At 45.6% G+C, this 6,741-nt stretch overlaps 1 protein-coding gene across 2 annotated transcripts in view; it reads left to right on the forward strand.

Moving 5' to 3' along the window:
• The window catches only part of ARSG (arylsulfatase G), a 105,025-nt gene that overhangs the window by 1,357 nt on the left and 96,927 nt on the right, over positions 1–6,741 (forward strand). The window lies entirely within an intron of this gene.

The raw sequence follows: 6,741 nt of genomic DNA on the forward strand, positions 1-6,741 counted from the left end.
TGTTGTCTCTTATTCTGTCTCGCATATAGGGTTATCGTTACCATCTTTCAAATTCCATATATATGCATTAGTATACTGTATTGTTGTTTTTCTTTCTGGCTTACTTCACTCTGTATAATGGGCTCCAGTTTCATCCATCTCAGTAGAACCGATTCAAATGTATTTTTTTTAATGGCTGAGTAATATTCCATTGTGTATATGTACCACAGCTTCCTTATCCATTCGTCTGCTGATGGACATCTAGGTTGTTTTTTTTTTTTTTTAACTCTCTCTTTCCGTTGCCAAGGGCCTGGTGCGTCCCTTTCCCTTTTGGAAAGCGAAGTTGCGAAGTGTTAATGTGGAAACAAGCCTGCAGTAGCTCAGGCTGGTGTGAACTTGTGTGTAGTTGTACCAACAGCTGAGATGGGACCAGGTCTCCCTCGCTCCAAGTTCTGCTTTGTCTTCACCGTGCTGCATGACCTCATAAGAAGGATAGCAGCACAAGCAGGAGACTTAACAGATTTTTTTCAGATTGTTTACAGAAGGGGTTGTAAGATTAAACTTTCTTTCAAGTGGGACCATCTGGGGCTGCTCAAAGTCAGAGAAATCCCAATGCTTTGCTTTAACACCAAAGAGATAGACTCAATACATAGAAAAGCACTTGCTACCAGAACCACAGGGGAAGGAAGCGTCCCTGAGGGATCCCCTGGCGGCCCAGTGGCTAGGACTCCAGCCTTTCACTGCGGAGGGTCCGGGTTCAGTCCCTGCTCTGGAAACTAGGATCCTGCAAGCTGCCTGGTGCGGTGAAAAAAAAAGAAAAGCGATAGAGACATCATGAAAGAAAAAAGTCTACTGGAAAATAGCGTGTGCTGTGTTAAGTCATTTCAGTTGTGTCTGACTCTGCGACACCATGGACTGTAGCCCACCAGGCTCCTTTGTCCATGGGACTGATTTTCCAGGCACGAATACTGGAGTGGGTTGCCATGCCCCCTTCCAGGGGATCTTCTTGACCCAGGGATGGAACCCATGTCTCTTAATGTCTTCTGCATTGGCAGGCGGGTTCTTTACCACTAGTGCCACCTGGGTAGCCCCAGGAAAATGGCTTAAGTCCAGCAGGCTACAGTCCGTAGGATTGCAGAGTCAGACACAGCTGCAGTGACTTAGCATATGTGTGTGTGTGTATATAGAGTAAATTCTGCACCAGCAATATGATCACACTCACAGCCCCGCAAGCATCAGTCTTTCTATCTGCAGGACGATTGGTTCCAGAACCACTCCCCCCACCCTGCCCCACAATATCAGAACCCATGGATGCTCACTTCTGTAAAATGATGTAGTGTTTGTGTATTTCCTATGCACATGCTCCAGGATACCTTAATCATCCTTAGATTACTTATAATACCTAGTACAATATAAATAGTTGTAAATATAGTGTAAATGCTATTTAAATAGTTGCCATGTGTGCAGGAAATTCAAGTTTTGCTTTTTGGAACTTTCTCGAGTTTTTTCTTTTCCCAAATATTTTTGCTGTTTGGTTGGTTAGTTGGCTCCTCAGCCGTGGAATCAGCATATACAGGAGATTGACGCCTGCCCTAGTGGTGCTTTCTTTCACTGTTCGTTTAGTCTCCCATGGACTTATGTTTTCTTCCTCAGAGTGGACCTGCCCATATAGGGCCTTACTGGGAGCCCTTTGAGGCTCATCTTTGAAAAAGTCGATGAAAACTGAGAAATCCACTAATCCATCCATCCAGCTGTTATGTTTTGAGCATCACCTACTATGTGCCAGACCCTACTCAAAGCCTTGGGAATGTATCAGTGAATAAAAGAACTGCTACCTTGATTGGGCTCCCCTGATAGCTCAGTTGGTAAAGAATCCACCTGCAATGCAGGAGACCTCAGTTCGATTCCTGGGTCGGGAAGATCCGCTGGAGAAGGGAGAGGCTACCTACTCCGGTATTCTGGCCTGGAGAATTCCATGGACTGTATAGTCCATGGGGTCGCAAAGAGTTGGACTGAGTGACTGAGTGACTTTCAGTTTCACCTTGATTGGGGGTGGGGCGGGAGAGAGGCTCAGGAGGAAGGGGTGTATGTGTATGTACAGCTGCTCCCCATTGTTGTACAGGAACTAACAGCACTGGAAAGCAACTGTCCTCCAGTTTAAAAGAGAACATCTCCCTTAATGATAAAGAATGAGTAAACAAATACTGATGCAACATCGGAGTGGAGGGCTAGAAACAAGTGCTCTATCTGTTAGTGCTCAGGCGTGCCTCCTTGGGGGTGACGTCTGGGCAGGGCCGGGGGGCAGATGGAAGGGTCGGGGCATGCACACGTGTAAGGGACGAGCGGACCAGGCAAAGGGAACCACGCTGAGGCCTGAGGCCTTAGATTTCAAGGAGCAATAACAAAGCCAGTGCAGCCAGCATAGCAGGACCAAGGCAGAAAATTGTAGCCCCAGGCAGGGCATGGGGAGCCCACGTTAAGGATTTGTAGGTTGTGAATGGGATCGGGTATGACTTGTGCTTTCAAAGGATTGTTGCAAGGCCTCTCTATGGAAAAGGGAGGCCAGGGCGGGCTGGGGTGGAAGTGGGCACACCAGCTAGAAGGTGACCAGTCCTCCAGCTGGGATCACACTGACTGTGGGCTGCTGGCGGACTTGGCAGAGACCGTCTGGTTATGGATACAGTCAGAAAGCAGAGTCAGTAGGATCTGTGGAGGAGGAGCAGGTCTGGGGAGGAGGACCAGGGGCTCTGCTGAGGGCAGGTTAAACTGGGCGCGGGAGTCAGGACTGGGGAGGGAGTCCCTGGGACTTCCCTGGTGGTCCAGTGGTTAAGACTCTGTGCTTCCAGGGCGGGGGCCAGGGTTCCATCCCGGGTCAGGGAACTAAGATCCCACATGGCTGCACCGTGGTCAAGAAATAAAAATAAACGATTATTTTTTTTTTTTTAAAGGAGTCCCCATATTGAGACAGTAACGTTTGGGTCAGATTCTGGGGGGTAAGTGCTAGGCCCGCTAGTGTGTCTGTTGCCTTCTTGAGTTGCTGCAAAGGTAGATAAATATTAATGATATAAACTCATAGCCACAATTTGTATTTTTCCCAGTAATCTCAGGTGAGCTGTATTTTATTTCAAGCTTTTTACTTTATACTGGAGTAGCCAATTAAAAATGCTGTGATAGTTTCAGGTGGACAGCAAAGGGACTCAGCCACGCATATATGTGTACCTATTCAGGTGAGCTACGTTTTAAAAGCCTTTATAGGTAGTGTTCTGGGATACCAGTTTTCCTATTCCATTTCCCCTCTAGGAGATCCGTAGTCACTGTGGTCATTGTGATTTGGCTGTGAGACTTTTTCTTACATGAAAAGTGAAATTTTGTAAGTTCCTGACCCTGATACTTGTTGTTTTGCACCATCAGGCAGTCATGACAGACACTGAACACCAGAGGGAGCTAGTTTCCTTATTTATGCGACAGCGTGCTGTCCACCTGTTGGACTGGGTTCCTGTTAAAGACAAATCTGGAAACCGGGACAGGTTCTTTTTTCCCAATGCGATGTGTATTCATGAGAGTGAGCTTTCCGCGTGTTCAATCTGTAGGTCGGGAAGATCCCCTGGATCTTCCTGGAGAAAGAAATGCAACCCATCCCAGTATTTTTGCCTGGAGAATCCCATGGACAGAGGAGCCTGGTGGGCTACAGTCCATGGGGTCGGAAAGAGTCGGACACGACTGAGCGTTAGCATATACCATGTTGGAATTGTCTTTATATTGGTGGTTTTAATTAATGCTCATAACCATTTAGAATTTTAAGGACAACGACTTCTAAACTAGGCACGCTCATGAGCCCCATATCTGACACGACTTAGAGCCTGAACAGAACATATCTGGGAGCTTTTAAAAATAAGGATTCATGATCATTTCTGATTTAGAATGTTTCAGAAGGAGTACAGAAGTCTAGGTGTAATAAATCCCTCTAGGTGGCTTGAATGGACGGCTGGATGATGAGAACTTTGTGTTAGAATCCATTTTCTATTTTATCACCAGGTATTAAGCTAAAGGAAAGGGAGTTCAGTTCAGTTCAGTCCCTCAGTCATGTCCGACTCTTTGTGACCCCATGAACCCCAGCACGCCAGGCCTCCCTGTCCATCACCAACTCCCAGAGTCCACCCAAACCCATGTCCATTGAGTCGGTGATGCCATCCAGCCATCTCATCTTCTGTCGTCCCTGTCTCCTCCTGTCCCCAATCCTTCCCAGCATGAGGGTCTTTTCCAATGAGTCAGCTCTTCGCATCAGGTGGCCAAAGTATTGGAGTTTCAGCTTCAACATCAGACCTTCCAATGAACACACAGGACTGATCTCCTTTAGGATGGACTGGTTGGATCTCCTTGCAGGCCAGGGGACTCTCAAGAGTCTTCTCCAGCACCACAGTTCAAAAGCATCAATTCTTCGGCACTCAGCTTTCTTTATAGTCCAACTCTCACATCCATACATGACCGCTGGAAAAACCATAGCCTTGACTAGACAGACCTTTGTTGGCAAAGTCATGTCTCTGCTTTTCAATATGCTGTCTAGGTTGGTCATAGCTTTCCTTCCAAGGAGTAAGCGTCTTTTAATTTCATGGCTGCAGTCACCATCTGCAGTGATTTTGGAGCCCAGAAAAATGAAGTCAGCCACTGTTTCCACTGTTTCCCCATCTATTTGCCATGAAGTGATGAGACCAGATGACATGATCTTAGTTTTCTGAATGTTGAGCTTTAAGCCAACTTTTTCACTCTCCTCTTTCACTTTCGTCAAGAGGCTCTTTAGTTCTTCATTTTCTGCCATAAGCGTGGTGTCATCTGCATGTCTCAGATTATTGATATAAGATAAATGCACAAAAGCTGGGAATTCCCTGGTGGTTTTTAAAAAAGCATAAATGCTACATTTACATATTATTGGAGGAGAAAATTGATAACCTTGTTTAAAAGCTTGGAAACATTGTATCAGAGATGCATTTGTCTTAAAAGAGCACATGATCTTAACTCATTTTTACAACTGGATTAATTTTATTTTGGGGAAGGAAATAGTCTATATATGTAGTGAAATTATCTAGTCAGCAAGGTGGAATCCAGACCGCCTTAATCACAGGAAATGAAATCTGATGGTGGGCTGGCAGCTGTTTGATCTTTCCTGTCTCTGGCACCTGTGACCTGAGGGTCACTTTGACCACGATGATCTTTTCCCATTGGTCAGGACTGTTGTTGTTCAGTCACTGTGTCATGTCCGACTCTGTGACCCCAGGGACTGCAGCACGCCAGACTTCCCTGTCCTTCACCGTCTCCTGGAGTTTGCTCAAACTTGCGTCCATGCCATCCAACCATCCCATCCTCTGTCGCCATTTCCTCCCGCCTTCAATCTTTCCTAGCATTAGGGTCTTTTCCAGTGAATCATCTTTTCACATCAGGTGGCCAAAGTATTGGAACGTTAGCTTCAGCATCAGTCCTTCCAGTGAATATTCAAGGTTGATTTCCTTTAGGATGGACTGATTTGATCTCCTTGCTGTCTAAGGGACTCTCAAGAGTCTTCTCTAGCACCACAATTTGAAAGCATCAATTCTTTGGTGCTCAGCCTTTTTTATGGTCCAACTCTCACATCCATATATTGACTACTGGAAAAATCACAGCTTTGACTGTACAGACCTTTGGTGGCAAAGTGATGTTTCTGCTTTGTAATACGCTGTCTAGGTTTGTCATAGCTTTTCTTCCAAGGAGCAAGCATGTTTTAACTTCCTGGCTGCAGTCACAAAATACAGTGATTTTGGTGTCCAATAAAATCAAATCTGTCATTGTTTCCACATTTTCCCCATCAGGACTGTTAGTTTACAGTCTGCCACTGGTGGTACCTGTGTGATAGTGTCACAGATGCCGTGGAGCGGTCCCCAGGCCAAATACAATCCACTGCTGATTTTTCTTGACAGCTTTCGAATTAAGCATGGTTTTTGTATTTTTATGTGGTTAAAAAAAACAGTATTTCATAGTGTGTGAAAAGTTTATGGAATTCAAATTTCAGGATCCATGAATTAACTGAAAAAAATTTGTTTAATTGGAGGATGATTACTTAATAATATTGTGGTTTTGCCATGCACCAGCATGAATCAGCCATGGGTGCACGTGTGCCCTCATCCTGAATCCCCCTCCCCCTCCCTCCCCACCCCCTCCCTCCGGGTAGTCCCAGAGCGCCGGCTTTGAGTGCCCTGCTTCAGGCGTGAACTTGCCCCGGTCATCTGTTTTACATATGGTAATAAACATGTTTCAATTGCTATCATCCCACTCAAATTGTCCCACTCTCACCTTCTCCCCCAGAGTCCAAAATTCTGTTCCTTACATCTGTGTCTCGTGCTGCCTTGCATATAGGATCATCGTTACCGATTTTCTAAATTCCATATATTTGCGTTAATATACCGTACTGGTGTTTCTCTGACTTCACTGTGTAATAGGCTCCAGATTCATCTGCCTCGTTAGAACTGACTCAGATGCGTTCCTTTTTTATAACTGCGTAATGTTCCATTGTGTATATGTACCACAACTTCCTTACCCATTCATCTGCTGATCTAGGTTGCTTCTGTGTCCTGGTTATTGTAAACAGTGCTGCAATGAACCCTGGGGTCCACATGTGTCTTTCACACGAATTGACTTTTATTTAGGCGGCCGTGCTCATTCATTTACATTCTTTCTGTGGCTCTTCTTGCCCTGCAGAGGCAGAGCTGAGTAGCTGTGACTGAGCCTGTGGGG

This window comes from Giraffa tippelskirchi, chromosome 3, assembly GCF_054371585.1.
Source record: "Giraffa tippelskirchi isolate mGirTip1 chromosome 3, T2T-mGirTip1v1.2.pri, whole genome shotgun sequence".
NCBI lineage: Eukaryota > Metazoa > Chordata > Mammalia > Artiodactyla > Giraffidae > Giraffa > Giraffa tippelskirchi.